Source organism: Chelonoidis abingdonii, chromosome 1 (genome assembly GCF_003597395.2).
Source record: "Chelonoidis abingdonii isolate Lonesome George chromosome 1, CheloAbing_2.0, whole genome shotgun sequence".
Lineage (NCBI taxonomy): Eukaryota > Metazoa > Chordata > Testudines > Testudinidae > Chelonoidis > Chelonoidis abingdonii.
Window position 1 is genome coordinate 89,826,027 of NC_133769.1, and position 18,228 is coordinate 89,844,254.

The window sequence follows — 18,228 nt, forward strand, 5'->3', positions numbered from 1 at the left end:
ACTGAATCTGCCAAGGTACAGCAGTCCAAGGCATTGTAGTGCAGAAATTAAAAAGCCTGAGGTAGCAGCTCACTGCTGTCTAGTCTTTTCATTTACACTTTAAACAACCTTCAGAAAGACAGACTTCTGCTTGTGGGACCCCACGGAGAAAGTGAGGCAGAGATGAAAACTACACTTGTGGTGGAGTGACCTAGATGGAACAGCTGGCAAAAATATAGAGGGGATCCTCCAGAGTAATGAATTATACCTTGAGGCTTGGATTAGCAGCGTGTTGAACTAAGAGATCCATTTGCTGAAAGGATCATTGCCTGATTCTTAATTATGGGACTTGCATTCCAATCCACATTTATAAACAGCTCATTGTCTCTCTTTTGTGAGGGTTACTAATTATTAGCTATCAGCTTTTGCCTCTGCAGTTCTCAAACTTACTGTATAAAAATGATGATCCCATGTTTGCAAAACTAATTTGTATTGAAATATCATGAATAATCAAATCCACACTAGATATACCAAATAAATATTGCAATTATAATGTCCAAATTCATTTAAATACATAGAGTATGATATTTAGTACTACCTACTGTAAATTGAACAAGCTTGGTCTTCTCAGACCTGAGTTTCTTTAATAAGATTTCTTTTAAGACTAGGTATCCATCACATTTTGCTAATAAAGGATACCTCTATAATCTCATGCATTTTTTCTTTTCATTACCATTAAATATGCCCATTCCCTCCCATATTGTAAAATTAAATGATAAATGAGAGGGAGACAAATTAAGCGTGCATGTGTGAGAAATTCTTCATGTCCTAGTCAACGTCAATGTGAACCTCTTTTAGTTCAAATAAGCAATAATTCTTTGATCAATATTAGTTAATACCAGCTTAAATTTCAGTAAATCTCAATACCAATTAATAAATGCAAAATGCAACAAATATTGGTGTTCTAATAGAGTATTAATTTTTCCAATGAATGGTGAATTGTGCCGTGATGGTGCTCAGTGAAGAGAAGCTCTGAACTGTATTTGTTTATATTTACTGATGTAGTCAGGGCATAACAGCCAAGCCAACTGTGTACAGTACTTGCACACATTCCATCAAAACCAGCTCTGTAATGACTTAGGGTGAGGGAAAGCACCAGTTGGGTTTTATGTTTGCTACTGTAGTGTTTTCGCTACAGTGTGTACTGTTTAAAGCAGCATTAGTGACTACGGCTTTTGTTTTGCTCTCTTAAGAAAACATTAATCAAGTAGAAGGAAGTTCTTTCAGAGACAGGACAAATCAGCTGTTTTGATGAAATAGACTGTATGTCAATGTAAAGGAACTATTTGAGAGACTATGGATAACAACTGCTGTTCAGTTTAACATTTGTATGACAAGTGGGTGAATGTCCTTCTCTTACAAGTCAATGCAGAGGAAGTGGAAAAGAGGTGAGGTTATATCGTTGCTTCATACTGCCTTCAGACAGGATGGCAGGGGGAACTTTGTATGCTTTTAGTTTCTTCTGGTAAAAGTTAGAAATTGCCTTATCCTAAATTCCAAGATTTGATCATAGTAACAGCAGTCAGTGTGGCTAATTGATATTTTAACAGCCAAATACTTCAGAATCCTATTTTCTGCCATACACTTTAATTTGTTTTCTTTTGAATTCTTTGTAAGATGGATAAGGTGCACTCGATAATGTATTAATACATTTTAGTGGTATTCAACTCAGACAGCTAAATTAAAACTGGAGGTTTGTTAACCCATTTAACTACAGTACTTGAAAATTTAGCATTTTCATAAGTTCTACACAACAGCAAATTATGCAGTACAGTGTGTGTATGTGTATATATGTGTGTGTGTATATATATGTATATTTCTGATTCAAATAAATGCTGTGCATTTTCAAAGCCTTTATTGGGTTAGTCTTTACACTGATAATTACAAAGAGTTAATATAGTAACATAAATATTTTAGTAGAAATGAGTAATTTTATAATATTCATAGTATACATTGTGGATGTTAAAAAGTTTATTTGAAAGTGAGTATTTCTGAGCTACAGGATAGGAGAGATCTACTTTAGTCTAAGAAAAGATAACATGCTATTTTGAAGAGAAATCAATTTTACTTTATATTGGTCTCTTATGAGAACAAGAATTAGCCTGAGGTAGGCAAAATGGTAGATTAATTTTGGACAGCTGTTAAAAGTCAATAATTCCCTTTGTCAATTTTTTTCATCAGGTTCAGAATTTATGGAAGACTAGCTACAAACTGACAAAGCTATTTTGTCAACTAGACTTGCATAGCCTTTTGAAAGTGCCCACAACTATGAAAACAAAAGCTGAAAAATTTAAAATCAACATGTCACTTATAAAAGCTCTGTGTACACCTGGGATTTAGCCACGACTCTGGAATATGATGAGTCAAAAGGTAAAAGACTATGTGTTTATTGTCATAATGTGTGTTCCTACTTTGAATGTATTGTCTAGTACAAATTAAATATTGCCTTTGACATTAATATACAGTTGTCGCTATGCTTTACTAAATGTTGTTTGGTGAAAATGTAGGAAAAAAACCCAGGGGAACTGGTATTTAGTAAGTGGCTTTGAAAACAGAGCTGTAGAAATTTAAAAGTTAAGTAATTTGTACCAGGGAGTATTTTGATGTAATTTGGTATTTACTATTTTACACTGTTAAGATGAGATGAACGTGGGAAGAGAGCTCTTACATAAATGGTAGAAAAGAGAGTTTTCTTTAAGATAACTAACATATACCTTCTCTGAAGAAAATAAAATGAAAGTGTGCTGAGGGCTTTTTCATTAAGAAATTGCTAGACAGGATATGAGAGCATGTTTGACCAGCATAGACCATAAATACACAAATATTTGAAGAAACATTAACCTTGCAAGTCCTATCTGATGATCATTAAACCTCTATTCAGACTTGAAACAACTGTTCTATATGGAAACATTGAGAAATACATTTATACAAAAAATACAGTCCTATTTCTGAAAATACAGGCCAATTAAACAGTGAGATTTAATTTAGATACTTTTCACTGAGGCTGCTTCAGGTATGTATTAGTGCTGATTTACCTTTTTATTTCTTCATCTTATCTGCAAAAAGAGACTCATGCTTATTGGAATATTACTGAAGAATCTAGCTTTCCCCCCAAATTACACACTTTTTGCATAAATGTGCCTAATTACCTGAATTCGGTTTTGATTAGCAGTGTTAATTGATGCAGCTGTGGATGGGATCTGTTTACCTAAATTACCATGTGCAAACAGCAATACGTCTGAAAGTGAATATGCTAAACTGAAAATACTAATTAACTAAGACAAATTGTTATTCAAGTCACATCTCAGAGCTTTTTAATGAAAGCCTGGATGTGTCAGAGCTTTATAATATTCAGACAGAAATGTCTATATTACATATGATTTCTAAATTTAATTCCTGAGAACAGATGGGATGTCGGCCGGGGTTCTTTTGAGTTGCTTCCAGTATTAATGTAAAAGTTTTACTCTATTGGCAACATTCATGGTGTGTGTTTGTGTGTGAGTGTGAGGGGAAGAGAGAGAAACTCACTCTGTGCTTTGACCATATGCCAACCCAGTGCATTGAGACTGGTCTATTTTTGACCAATGTAGTTGCAAATTTTATCCACCCACTGTCCCCAAAATGAAGATAAATATACTATTTTGCAAATTTAAATAAAATCAGTTAGTAAATTTAATCACACCATGTAACAGAAAGGTTAAACAGGCTGCTCTCCATGAAATTTTTTTTTCATTTTTTTCAACAACAACCTGTCAGCTTTCGGTTTAAGAGAAGGAGTGCTGTGTGCTAGCAAATACACATTCTTTGTCTTTTAAATTGTTGTCACCAAAGCTCATGCTGAAATAAATTTGTTAGTCTCTAAGGTGCCACAAGTACTCTTGTTCTTTTTGCGGATACAGACTAACACGGCTGCTACTCTGAAACCTGTCATGGGACAGAGTATTGAAGAATTAATATCACAAACAAGTGAAAATTCATTATTTCTTTGCTTACCTTTTGTCTGAGGTTCTCTTCCATTGATCATGAGAATAACTACTGTTACTATTAGTAGGAGTTACATATTTACATTGGAGCAGAAACCCCTAATATTATAAATATGAGCCCCTTTCTTATACCACAGTTTGTGTTCCTGAGAAACAAAATGATAGAATACCAGTAATGACAACATGGGTGACTGATCTCAGTTGTAGACCTTGAAATGGAATACATTAAACTATATTCCAAAAGTCACATACAAGAGTATTTTTATGTTATTTTATTTTAATTTCAACAGTGCAAAATCTGGTACACAGACAATGTGTTGTCCACTAGTTATAGTGGATACTACAATGTAACTATGCTGCAGTCTAGTACCAAAGAGCATTAAGCACATATGGAATGACTTAAACCAAAGTGAAGAATGAATTTCAGAATAATGTGTGTACTCTATACGCACATTTTCCAACCTATTTATTATTATGTTTGTGCGAGAGCTAAAATGTCAGCAAGTCTGTAATGGGGCCCCATCAGCTTCAATACATTGCCCAAAAATTTCTTCATAAGCTTTCTCAAAGCACAGATTACAAATATTGTGCCTAATTATTAATATGAAAAGAATTATTACAGTAGTAATGGCCTGACAGATTTAGACATCTCTGCCATAATTTCTCAACCTTGATAATAGGACTAGTACATTTACACATGTAGGGTTGTATTTTTAAAAATTGTTGCCAAATTATTATTCCTGGTGAGCGAGCCAGATTTTGTTCTCTGTTACACCAGGGTAAATATAGAGTACCTCCATTTATTTCAATGAAGATACACCAGATTTACAACAGTGTAATGGAGAGCAAAATTTGTCCCTAGTATTGTATGTGTATTGGATGCACAATATTATTTTCAAAGGTACAACAGTCTTGCTTTTGCACAAGTAAATGTGTGCTACTAATTATGTTATCAACCGGGCAGGCATTATCTACATCACTATATGTTCTAGTAATTTACTAGAGGTTGTACCAGGAAACTTCAATCAAGTCTTCTTTTACTTAGATAGGCTCTCCTCACATGAAAACTAGCATATCTAATTATTACTTCCTATACTTTTCCTCAGTGTGTGCTTAATATACTGAGTATTTTACAAGCAACTTAACAATAATGTGTATGTATGAAAAATTAAGAGACTGAGTTGAAAGATAATACTCTAAACTTGTCTGGCAAGTTTAAATATATACTTTCACTTTGTCTTAAAATGCATACAAAAGCCAAAACCTGTAAATCCCCAGTACATTGTTCTTGGTGATTGCCACCATGTAGACTCTAGCATCTGAACTCCACTCCTGCATGGAACCAATAGGTTTCACACAAAATATATCTGGTTGCATATGTTTAAGATGCTGAACTGATCTTTTAGCCTAGAATCACTCTCTCATCTAGGTGGAGATCATTACTTTCCTCCTTCCATCAGCAGAGAAAATCAACAAAACTGGTTCACCCTGAAGGTTCTTGAATCTATCTATCTTGTAATATTTTCTAGAAATGCGAATTATCCAGCTGCAAGGCCCTCCTTTCTCACCAACCATGAAGATTTCCACTGACAAATTACTGAGACAAAAGAGTAGAATGTTAATGATGTAAGCCAAGTCTGTGCCACTACAGTAATAGAAGTGAAGCAAAAATTCTACTCCACCACCATCGCTCCAAAATCATGACTAGCTAACCTATTCTGTATAGTGAAGGGGCTCTTCAGTCCAGACTCTATAATATAGGTACTTGACTCAAGCACTAACTACTGAAAATTCAGATACTTCTTGGGGAGGGGGGAAAATTCCAGCCCTTCCCACAGCAGGGACCCCATTCTGGTTTTTGCTTCTGCCCCCCCCTGCACTTCCCACAAGGATTCTCTTATCCACACAGTGTGTGAGTCTGTGCCCCCTGGAGTCGAGTTCTCAAAGGCTTCCCTGTGCTCTGCTGTACAGGAAAAGATTCCCTGTGTGCCAAGTTGCAACACCAGTTGGCCTAGCTGCCCCTCTGTCGTCTGGCCAGACTGACAGCGAGGCCAAATTTAAGTGGTGTTGAGATCCTGTGCATCAGGCTGCAATGCAATTTAGCTTGGCATCTCCTCCATCTGTATGGAGGGGCAACTGAGTCAAATTTCAGTGGTGGTGTGACCATGCAAGATGGAGTGATGCTCCGACCATTCCAGCAGCAGCTGTACTGATTTAGCATGGGAACACTGTTTTAAAGCTGTGGACCTTGGCCCCCCCAGCTCCGCAGCCTGTGGAACTTTAAGCAAGTGCAAAAACTTGGGGGAAGGTGAGATGTTTTTCCCCCTCCCCCAGCCTCTCCTAAGTGGTGCCACTGCTGTGAAGAGCTCTTATGTTGCTTTGCAGGGGAGATAAATCAAATATGACAGGAATTTACAGAGCCATAACAGACCCTTTGGCAATAACCAGCCACGAGCGCAGTTTGCTCTCATCATGTGAGGTGAAGCTCAAGAAGGTTTAGGAATATTTGACCCACCACCTTTAAAACACATCAGTGCTCGTCTAGGCTGGTGAATGCCAGGAAAGAACAAGTGTGTACATTGCTAATGGAAATTATCAATGGCTCCTTCAGAGAATTGAACCTGGCAACTTTCCTGCAAAATGCAATCCGTTCACTGAGCAATGTGCATTCTCAGAGTCCTGCTTGACTCCTTATATAGTTCAGGAGACCAGCCTGCATCAGTTGCAGAAAACAGCCTTCTTCATCCTTTCTGCACACAGAAGGATCTGACCATAATGATCTGTATTTGTCGTCTAGCAGCTGCATTACAGTAATTGTGTTCTGGTCTCCCCCACTGGATCTCAGGCCTCTTCTGTGCCAATCCACTGCCTTGGTTGTGATCTTCAGAACTAGAAATGGGCCCGTACTCTACTATATCAGTGACTACTTTTCATGCGTGGCTCACCAAGACAAATGCATCTCACAAAGCTTAGGATGAAATGTCTGAGTATTGTATATGGCTATCAGATAGAAGTACCTTTATAGACAGATGTTGGGGGATGTTTCCAAATGGTGAGGATAGTTAACCTGTGAAGAAGTCTTCTGAGGGAAGTGTTGGAAGCATTATTACAAGAGTAATTTCAAATTAGATTGAACCATAGCACTCAAAAATATACTGTTAGAAATAATTATTCATTAGCAGCAGGATAGACAAAAGTGATAAAGGCTTGTCTGTATTTAATTTTTAATTCATTAATGGCCCAGACTTTCAGGGTGCTGAGCACTTCCTGAGAACAATTAGAGTTGAGGGCATTCAACACCATGGAAAACTGGGCCCTACAGCTGTTCATTCAAAGGCTATAGGTATTGAGCTTTTGCTTTCATTGGTAACATACGACATAGAACAACTCCTCTGTTTTTAACCTTTCAGATCTTCAAGACACAGGTTAATCCATCATCATCTATTTGTTGTAGATTTATTAATAACTTGTTCCACAGTGAAGTATCAAAAAGAATAACAGCTGTGTCCCTGTGGATTAATTTTTCAATCGGATTGTCTCCTAAATTTATAACGGTCTTTTTATAAGGGTCTAAATTTATCTTTTTCCAAAGCAAACACGTAGGTTTTCTTGCTAATGTGAGGGAATAGAGATAGTCCTCCTACAATTTATATAATTTTAGGCACTTCCATGTTTCTTACTCTTGGGTTTAATGTATAAAATTACATAATTAAAAATAAGGACTTTTAAAATTTTATTTCCTGTCTTTGTTTTTATCACCATCCTTTATCCAGGTATGTTTGAGAGGTGCATAATACTGAGTATTGCATAATACTGAGTATGACTGTTTAACAACAATTCTCCTTTTCCCTATATGGAGTTCTATGCCTTCGAGTCCATCCTCAGACCTGTGCCCCTCCTTTCCCAGGATCTCACCAACTTCATTAAGAAGATTGGAAACATCGTTCAATACCGTGTTTCTCCTTTCACTCCAGTTGCTAGCTTTGCACTATCTCACAATTACTTTCACCCCATTTCCTTTACATGCCCCTGACCTTACCTCCTCACTAACTAACCACATCCCTCACCTTCATCCTAATCCTCTCAGCATCTTCTCTCCATTCTCCTTACCCTCAGTGTAGTATCCCTCCTCCAAATGCTGAGCTTTGAACCCACCTGTCTGTTAAACTGCTGCTGCACCTCCCTTCATCTTTAAACTCCTTGGCAGACAATGCCAAGTATTATTGCTGTTTGTTTCTGCTAGCTAGCACCCTAATAGTTTTAAAAGAAGGCACTGACCTTGTCACAAGGCATTTCGTTTTCTCCTTATTCCCTCCTGGCATTCCTTATGTTCTACTGAAATGTCTGTCAGTGAAATATTTGGTTACCTCTTCCTGGACAAATCTGAGGGACTCTACTCTGTACTCATTCTCCTTAATCTTTCTGTGGAGTGATCTGAGAGACTGGAGAATAAGGAGCCAGGAAAGCCAAGGGAGATCAGAATATCAAGGAGGAAAAAGTGGCCTCTGTTCTGGGTACCCTCCTTTACTCCCAGATCCTCCTTTCTGCCTGTTTTATATAGGTTCTTATGCTTGCCCCACCACCATAGTCTCTGGGTGCCTTCCACTAGTGAATTCAATGGCATGACTAACATCATTCTTTCACTCATCCTCTCCCCAGGAGAGTTGTTGACCATGGTCCTCATCCTGGAGTTTGAGGCTATGATTTAAAAGTGCAGGACCCAAACCATTGAGCACCCTGAAGTTAAGGACCAAGACCTTGAACTTGACTCAATATTCAGTGTAGGGAATGGAGGATGGGTGCTTACGATACCCTGTATTGCTGAGATTACTCACTGCAATATTCTGGACTAGTTGGAATTTCCTGTGGACTGATGGCTTTATGCCCAGGTGTATTGCATCTTTGTGGTTCAGATGGGAGGTGATGAAGGCATGTGTAACTGAGGTCAAGGATTGGACAATCTGCCAGGATTGGACAATTTCCTGGCCAGATGCAGATGATAGAAAGTGTTGTTTTGGGATGCTGCCATGTGAGTGCTTAGCATCAATGCTGAATCCAGGAATTCTCTTAAACTATGGAGTGAATTGACCAATTAGGAGCATGTGCACTCAAAGAGAAGAGATTGCACCATGACTGCACACTATTCCAAATGTTTTTCTCTGTCCACTGGTGTAACCTGCTTCAACCATCTGTTCTTCATCCAGGAGCTGATCTTGTCCAAGCTTTAGGCCATCTTGATGGTATGATCATATAGAGTGAAGGATAAGTAGAGCTGTGTATCATTTGCATAATGTTGGTCCAACTCTGTGCAAATGAAACATTTGTCCATGTCTTGGTTATCCCACATCTGGATTACTGCAACTTCTTCATCTCTATCCTTTTTGACCTCACAGCCAGCTCAAAAGATAATTTTAGAAACTATCTTCTTCAGCCCTTGATCGGACCACACCATTCATGTTGCATTTCTGTACACAGAGGGAAACACATGCTTTCAATCTAAACATACTTTTGTTTTAGATTATGGGAAACAGGAAGAAAGAACAAAAATAGAGTCTCCATGAGAGAATGTGTCTCCTAAGACTCTGCATCAACTCTGCCTTTCACAGTGGCTCCCTGTGTCTGTAGGCAGCAGTGTTCATATATATTTAAAGGTGTAGTACAAAGTAAACTAGTTATGTAACTAAATGTGCCACAATTGCCCTCTTTAATCAGTCTATTTGGCTCTCCTTTGCATACCATATTAAGTTCAAATTTTGCATCTTCATCTTCAAGACCTCACGTAAAACCACTCCAGTCTTTATCTTGGGTCTTGTTTCCTATTGTTACCCTATTGTTCCCTTCACTACCTCAACTTCTTTCTTTCTTTCTTTCAGACATCCATAGACTGAAATGTCTAATAATGAAACACTTGAAATGTTTCCTCTGTCATCTCAGTGAATTGAGGTTAGAGCTGGCTGTGTTTGTTAGCATATAGTTTGAATTTTCATTTTAGTAGCTGATCAGACTATAGAGATTTACATACCATATCTATGTAAAGAATTTCTTTTCAGTTGTGAGCAAGTTCTGATGTAGCATTTTTATACGGTGATAGGCTCAAACTTTTCCATTTTAGTATAATTGTAATTTTCTGAAATGACAGAATTTCAAAAACAATATTGCAAGCATAGATTCAATTATGCTATGGTGTGTTTTTAAGGATGAAAGAACTGTCTACGTAGTTTTGCTATTTCACACTGTGTACTCTGTGTGTGTGTGTGTGTGTGTACGTGCTCACAAATGTGCGCTTGCAAATATTCTCCTCTCTCTCTGTGATATACCTATGTGCACCCCCAGCCACCCTCAGCATATATGTGATGGTAGTAACCATGTAAAAAATTGCTTTTATGCTGTCCCTTTAAGCACCTCACCTGCCCTTTTTCCTTTAGTTCGTCTAATTAGGACTACTAACATTCCAATGCTCCAGAGCAACCATTTTCTTTTCACAAAATAACCTGCCAGAGAAGTGTTTTTCCTTCCCCCTTACATGGGGATCCCCCCTCTCCTTAGTTATATTGGGCTCGGGAGCAGGATGAGGAAATGTTCAGGTCTGAATCAATTACACTTATAAAATCCAATATCTCTCCACCCACCAAGCCTACCAAATGAGAATTATATCTTTAGAAAGTAGAAAAAAGAGATTCCCAATGGAATGCAAAATACTTGCTTGTAACCTTATCAGGTCCTGAGATGTCAAACACAAAATCTGGGCGTTATAATATAGAGACAAACTGGTTTTGTTAATTTGTAGAGATTTCTAAATGCAGTTGCTTATAATTGTCATCTCCCTCTATGGCCTGTACAATTGGACTCGAGTATAGTAACAGATAATAAACATATGCAACATTAATTCTGCACCTTGTGCGTATGCACTGTATGGTCTTTAGTTACGTGATCACATACTACTTTTCCCTGCAGGGCATCTCCTTCATTCAGTTAAAAAGGGACTTTGGGCAAGTCACTTCACCACCTCTCTTTTTCACATCTATCCTTTCTTTGTCTTGTCTATTTAAGTTGTAAGCTCTTTGTTAGAGCTGGTTGAAAAAAAGGATGTATTTTAATGAGTTTGTACACTGCTACCATGGGCCAGTAATCTAGGTAGGTGGCTGCAGGCACTGCTGAAATACAAATAATAAAAAATAACGATAATTCACATAAATGGGGAGATATAGAACAGAGGTATAAATATCTTTAAATGCCAACGGTACCACTTTAAGCTTCATGCTTACGTGTCAGCAACAAATAATGGACTGACATGAGAATAGCAAGAACAATAGGAAAATTATCTAAAAGCATCATTTTAAATTTCATTGCAAGCTCTTCAGGGCAAGAACCGTGTCTACTTCTGTTTGTACAGTGCAAAGTACAACAGCTCCCTGATCCTGATCATTGCCTCTGGGTGCTGTTGTAATACAAATATTAAATAATGTAATACTAGTAAGATTGGAGGCTGGGCATAAAGAAAAAAGGGTGGCTGGCTAAAAGGAAATAAATATTACAATTGTCGAAATAATGATACAACTAAACCAGGAGCCAATGTTTTATCAACTGAGAAGGCACAAAAAGCAATGTATTTCAGCAGTATTAAAGAAGTGAAGTTATCGACATCAAATTCCTCCACTAATATTAGACGATAGAGAAAGTTTGGGATCAAAAAGGTCTCTTTGCCACAGCTATGGGGTAAATGGTTCTACAGTTAACTTCTAAGTATTGATAACAGTGAGATTAAATGTTTCTGTCATAACATTTTCAGGAGTCCAGCATATAGGAGTTTGCAAAGTCCAACTGGCAGGTTGACAGACCCATTAGGCTCTGGCAGCTGGAGGGTTTGGTATATTAAGCAGGGTGTTTCTCTAGGATTTGTGCATTCTAAGGCCTCCCTTCATCAGTTCAGCCATCACTTCATCGTGAGGTAGGAATGTGGTTGCAAGGCCAATTTCCTTATCATTGCAGGGGTGCAGCTGGCTTGTTCCCTCTTTGATGTTTTGCAGGTCCTGCAGTTGGTGTACAGTGGTATTTATCTGCTTGCTAGCATAGGGGTGAAGAAGTGATTGAGCGTTTTCTGATTCTAATTGGATGTTCAGAGTTAATAAAATTAGGGCCTCATTTTTACCACATGTATTTATTCTGTGCCTTATTCAAGGTGCACGTCACAGTCATGTGCTCTTCTCCCAGGGAAAGAATTCTACTGACTTCAATGGGAGTAGAATTAGGCCAATGCAGGGAGTGTTTGAAAATCTGACCCATGAACTTGAGTCACAACTATGCAACCACAAATGATTTTATAAAAGACAGGCATTTCAGGCTGCACAAGTGTAAATAATACTTTATGTGATGTAAAATGTTATCGTTTGGACTTTGATAGAACTAATAACCCAATTCCAGGTAGTTAAAGTGGGCTTAGAATTGGAAAAGTGAATTTTTTAAAACATTAGTAAGGCAGTGGCAGTGTGAGTGAAACATTTCATAGTGTAAGAATAATTTCAAAATTGTCATTTCAGGTTCCCTCGCAGCAGAACACAAAGCCCGGTAATTTCTATAATTTTTGAAGCTGTAGATTTTTTTCCACATGATGAAGATGCAAACCCATAGCCCTGAGAGATAATTTTTAAATGGCCTTTAAATGTTCATCTGCCATTATTCACATTCACTTGCGTAGGCAAATAGAATTTAGACATACAATTGAGATAGAGGCACACAGACTGGGTAGCTGAACATCCAGTTTGCATTCCCAAACTACATTATTTCCCTGTGTAAATAATTGTGCAAGTTTGGGTGCATAAATTTAGAGGCTGAGTTGAGGTCTCTGAAAATGTGGCCCACAATGAATGGGCAAAATGATTTATCTGTCAGTTGGCCAAATTTAGGGCCAAACTTCAGATCTCCATATAGGATTTTTTTCCTTAGCTAGTCTTTTTTTCTAGTCATACATTTTGGGGGTTTCTTTGCTTTCAGTGAAAAGCAGTGAATCTCCTCTGAAGTTTTTTCTCTGTCAATTGTATTTAGTAGTAACTATTTTTTAGATTGAAGAGAGTTTCAATTGTTTTCATGCTAAGACACTATAGTTTCAATTTGTGCTACTTAGGTTGGATTCAGCATGACCCTCCAGAAAGAATTTTCTCTGGAAGAAGTTTTAGAGATTGCCCTTGAAAAGTATTTGGAAGATTTAAGCCATTTTAGCCCCCAAGCCAGTAAAGAACATGCTTTGGAGAAAGTCCTTAACAAAATGAAAATGCATTGGAAAGGTGTTTATTTTAGTTTTTCATCTTACATAGATGGAGGAATTCTTGTTCTCACAGCTGAGGTATGCATATAAAAGCATATGAATCTTAAATTGAAATGCTGAAGAAACTGTATACAAAATCTTATTTTACCTTGTTAGAAGAGCTTTAATTAGTTCCTTTAATGACTGGAGGAGAGAGCTTTCTCTTGGTTTTTTTCCCCTCTAAACATGCATGAAACATTATCAGCTCCCGCTGAAGCACATACAATATTTTAATTGCATTTCATTGTTCCCAAACCTAATTTGTTGAAAGTTAATTCTAATGATATCAGTGCCTGAGCTGAATCAGTGCTCACATGAGAGATTTGGTAAAATGAAATTTTTATACACAATAAGTCTACCAGCTTTTTCTAACTACTTTTATTATCTGTCTTTAGGAAGATGTAATTTATTTTTAAGAGTGAGTTGCTGTTTAAAACATAAACATTACAACTAACCAGTGAATGATAACTTTTTTTCAGAGCAGTCAACTATCACGGATAAAAAATAATCAGGGATTCAAAAAGCTGTGTTCCTCAGAGTAATTTTTAAAATAGAAAGGTTTGGTGACGGTGAATATTTGAATGGACATAGTTTGAAGGCATCAAGTCTGACTGAGCTATCCCCAGTATACTATCCAGAGCTGCATGTTTCTTCTGTGCTTTCCTTGAGCACTTTTCATTTTATTTTGAAAGGGTTTGCCATTTATTTATTTCCATCTATAGGATTTTAACAAGAGAGAAATAATAAAACTAGCACCTAACAGCTGACCCTGATCATCAGAGTCAACTCAACAAAGATTCTCCACCCACACATAACCCTCAGCCCCCTGCCTCTACGTGCAGAGTAAGTGGATGTTCTTTGTAGTGGACAACATTGACTGGGCTAGAGCAGTGGAGGAAGTTGGTTCCAAGCCACAGGTCTCTCATAGAGGACACAGTAATCAAGATAGATCCAGCTCAGGCATCTCTACTGATCAAAAGGACTGAGGCAATCCCTCAAGTAGGAAGGTCCCAAGCCATTTAGGACTTTATAGGTTAAAATCAATGCCTTAAACTCCATCTGGAAACCAGTAATCGGCGAATGCAGATTGCCAAGCACTGCTGTGATGTGTCGCCAATATGAAGCACACCTACTAAACAGACCTTCACTTTCACCACCTCCACCACTTTCAGTTTATGGATTGATTAAAAGTGAAGTGCTATGCAGCGCACATTTCAGTAATTCAGTCTTCAGGAGACAAAGGCATAGATCACAGTAGCACAAGGTCTGCATGTGAAATGAATGGTTGCAGTTTCCTGGCCTGACAGGTGAAAAAAGCATGCCTGACCATTGATCCTATATGATCATCTGGCAACATCTGGGGATCTAACTTTGCTCCTAGATTCACAGATTTTAAGTCGAGAAGGGACCAGTCTGATTTCTGCATCAGAATTAGAGCATATCTTTTAAAAAATAAAGACATTCAATCTTGATTTAAAGAATCAAGACTAATCCAAAATCTTCCACAAATTTAGTAATCTATCCCAGTGATGGATTAAGCCCACTGTTAAGGAGTCACATCTTATTTCCAGTTTGAACTTTGCTGAGTTCAACTTCCAGTCTTCAACACTGGGATCACAGTATGAATCACAAAAGGCAGGCACAGTTTCACCCTCACCATTTATTCTGGTTGCTTCTCTCAGTATGGTGGCACTCAGATACAATGGCAATGGGCAAGTATGTAAAAACCTAGAGAGATGGCATCACTTCAGTCTTCTCTGGATCAAGCTTCAGCAAGATGGCTCCCATCCATGTCTCCCAATGGCTAGCTTGCTCAGTTGAGAAAGAGAAAGATTGGTCCTGGCGGTGTACTGAAAATGCCATAAGCCTATTTGTGCCAAATACCTGTGGAAATAGGAGAGATGGGACTGTATGCAACTCCACATTACAGTGCCCTTTCAGAAATAGGAGCAATTGCCCCACACCACCTTCTGGGGAATGCTCAACAAGAAAAGAACAACACTATAAATGTGCTGCACAACTTATTCCTGCTGAAGTCCAAAGACAAGTCAGTACCTCATTACTGATGGTATCAAAGCTCTCAAAACAAATATTTCTAAAAATAGTGAATGCCATTGAGCTCTTTTAATACATCTAGTTCACGGAGTCGCTCCTCTAGAAGTTGTTCTTCTTCGCAGCTACTAACACTGCTTGTTGGAGGAGTCAAGACAAATGTACAGGACCCAGAAGAAGTAGGCTAGAAGGTGGCCACTTTTGCAAACAGGGAACCAAGTAGGGACAGCCAGCATATGGCGTTAAAATATGTAGACAGGACACTCTTTTAAAAAATTGAGACTTGGCTCCTCAAATTGTGATATCTAAACAGTCCTAATTTTCAGCATGCAGGAGCTTTCCTGTGGAGAAATTTCTAGACTGGATGACCTCATCACTGGCTGAGCTCAAAGCAAGAGAGTGACAGAAACTTAATTTCTGCGTAGTCCTTCTATTCGCAAAATAATGTTAGAGAAAATCAAAATACTGTTGGTATGTAGCCTACAAAGAATGTTAGGGGGCTCCCATGCCTTTACACATCTCTCCCGTTAAAGTATTAGATTCTCATTGTATTCCATAGACCCAGAAGACAACAGTAGCTAATAAAATACTAATTTAAGTTTTAATGCTGAATTTGAGGAGTCCAATTAAGTTGTTTTAAACCCTAGTGTGTGATTTGTTTCCTCCAGTATATGCAAGGATGTTTGTCTTCCTTTGAAGCTTCCTAAATTATTGACGAAAGTGTTGTGTTTAGGAACCCATGTATCTTTTTTTCCTCTAAGGAACAGCCTCAGTTCAGCTGAGAGTATCAACTTCCATTAGTGGAACAATTCACAGTCCTTTTCATTCCTTGCTACAATTAACCCTTTCTGACTTGCTTTAAAGGTTTTGTTGGTCTGATGATGTATGCTACTCTCAATTGCAATTTCTTGTTCTGAATGTTTTGGGCTTAAGGGGAGGGAAATGGCCATATGGAAATATCTTCCCTATCAAAGTGGAAACAGTTTTAGTGAGCCTTTAAGTAGATCCCATAAACATAATACAGTAGATGAACTCTCACAGCCATACTTTAAAGCCTGTTAAAAATGTCTCTGCAGTGGATGCCAAGCAAGTGCACAGTGAATAGTGTTTGTGTTATGACTGGAAGATGAATGACTTCTTAGTGAAAGAAAGTGTAATGTAAATTAAAACTTTTTCAGGGTTTGGGTGAATAATACCACTTTTGTGGTGGCAAATCGCCTGTCATTTTAATTGCATGAAAAATGAACTGTGTAATGTTAGCAAATGTTCATATTGATTACAAGCCTCTTGTGTATGCTAAACCAAAGAATTAAATGTTTTGATTGTTTTTTTTGCAAAACCGCCATATTGATAACAAAGCTTGTACTATGAATATGTTGAAGGTCATTGTTATAATCTTTTGCAGGGAGGACTGTCAGCTTAAAGCAAAAACAAACAAACAAAACCTACCTAAAATTATCCAGAAAATCTTATTGTACTTACTGGGCTTCAGTTGTATATTTCCAATTCATAGGGAGTTCACTGAATACAAATACAAAAAAATTACACCAGGTTCTCTAAGAAACATATGCATTCTCTCTCTTTTTGTGTGCCGTAGAGAAAGAAGGCATATTCTCTCAATAAAGCAAAGGACAAGTTGAAATGGTTCAAACTAAAAAGTTACCTAAAACTAAGATATTTTAGAATAGGAAACAAACGGTAGGTCTTATCTGATCCATCTGTCTTGCCTCCTCGTATGTCAGTCTATCTCTCTATACCAAGTCGATAAAAATGATTAGAGCAGGCATCTCACAAATGTACACCTTTAAACCATGAAGCCGTAATACTGTGCAGGAAATTTTTTTCTGACCTTTTCAAATTACATCCAACTGTCTGGGGAATTTCTCAATGACTAGAGGTAATAAGGTTCAATCCGTTTTGCTGGTTGGCTTCAAATTTAGCTCCTCAGAAGCCCTAACTTATCTATTCTTTTTATCATGGCCTTGGCATCCATTCAGTACTGTAATCCATGCATCTAATCTTTTTTTCTCCCCTCTCAGGTTCTGCTGGAGGATCACATTGTGAAAACTACAGCCATGAAAGGCCCTCCATTTATTGCACCCTTCAAAAACGAAATATTAGCATGGGAGGCTAAGCTGGTATGTTGCCTTTTGAGAGGCTCTTGTTGAATTTAATTAGCTTTTAAATTTCATCTCCATGCTACATCTCAGTTTTCACCACCCTATGTGATTTATGCTTCAGTAATTTTCATTATATAAAAGTTTTCAAAGTTTGTGGTGCTACTTGCACTGTGTAGAATGCAGCATAAAGTTCTTTATGCTAAATTGATTTCACTTTAGTTTTTATTATGTGAGCCCAAATGCAATAGACACAGTCATCCGGTAAGTAAGTGAATCAACCAAGTGAGACTCACAAACAGGCAGCTGTGCTGGTCCATTCTTCATTATGCTTCACAAAGTAGAGCCGAAAACAGAAGTGGAGACCACTTTCTTTTAACTTTGTAAGAATATAGTGGTGTTGAGTGATTTTATATCTGGTAACAGCTCACTTTATTTTTAATATGTAGTATAAGTGGCATTTATTGGATGTGGTAAGGGAACACGTACATTCCTCATTGCTTGCAACGAATGAAATTTCATGTTTGTTGTCTCCAGCGTGACTAATGCAGGAGATTATGGAAACCTGGCTGCAAGTTCAAAAGGCCCTGGTGATGCCGGGAACCCATGTTTTGCTCACACGATACATGTAACCAAATATCGGTAGAAGGAAAGCACTTTGAAGTTGTCAGTAGGAACTGGTAAGTTTGTTGTTGTTAGCTACTTAGAGTCTGATTCCCTCTCCACATCCTGTTTC

General features: G+C 37.8%; 1 long non-coding RNA gene across 1 annotated transcript in view; it reads left to right on the forward strand.

Moving 5' to 3' along the window:
- Positions 1–18,228, forward strand: part of LOC116829617 (uncharacterized) — a 63,582-nt gene that overhangs the window by 40,697 nt on the left and 4,657 nt on the right. The window contains exons 6-8 of the long non-coding RNA XR_004374784.2: positions 2,221–2,409; positions 17,415–17,513; positions 18,030–18,172. This is a non-coding gene — a long non-coding RNA (uncharacterized LOC116829617). The remainder of the gene's footprint in view (positions 1–2,220; positions 2,410–17,414; positions 17,514–18,029; positions 18,173–18,228) is intronic.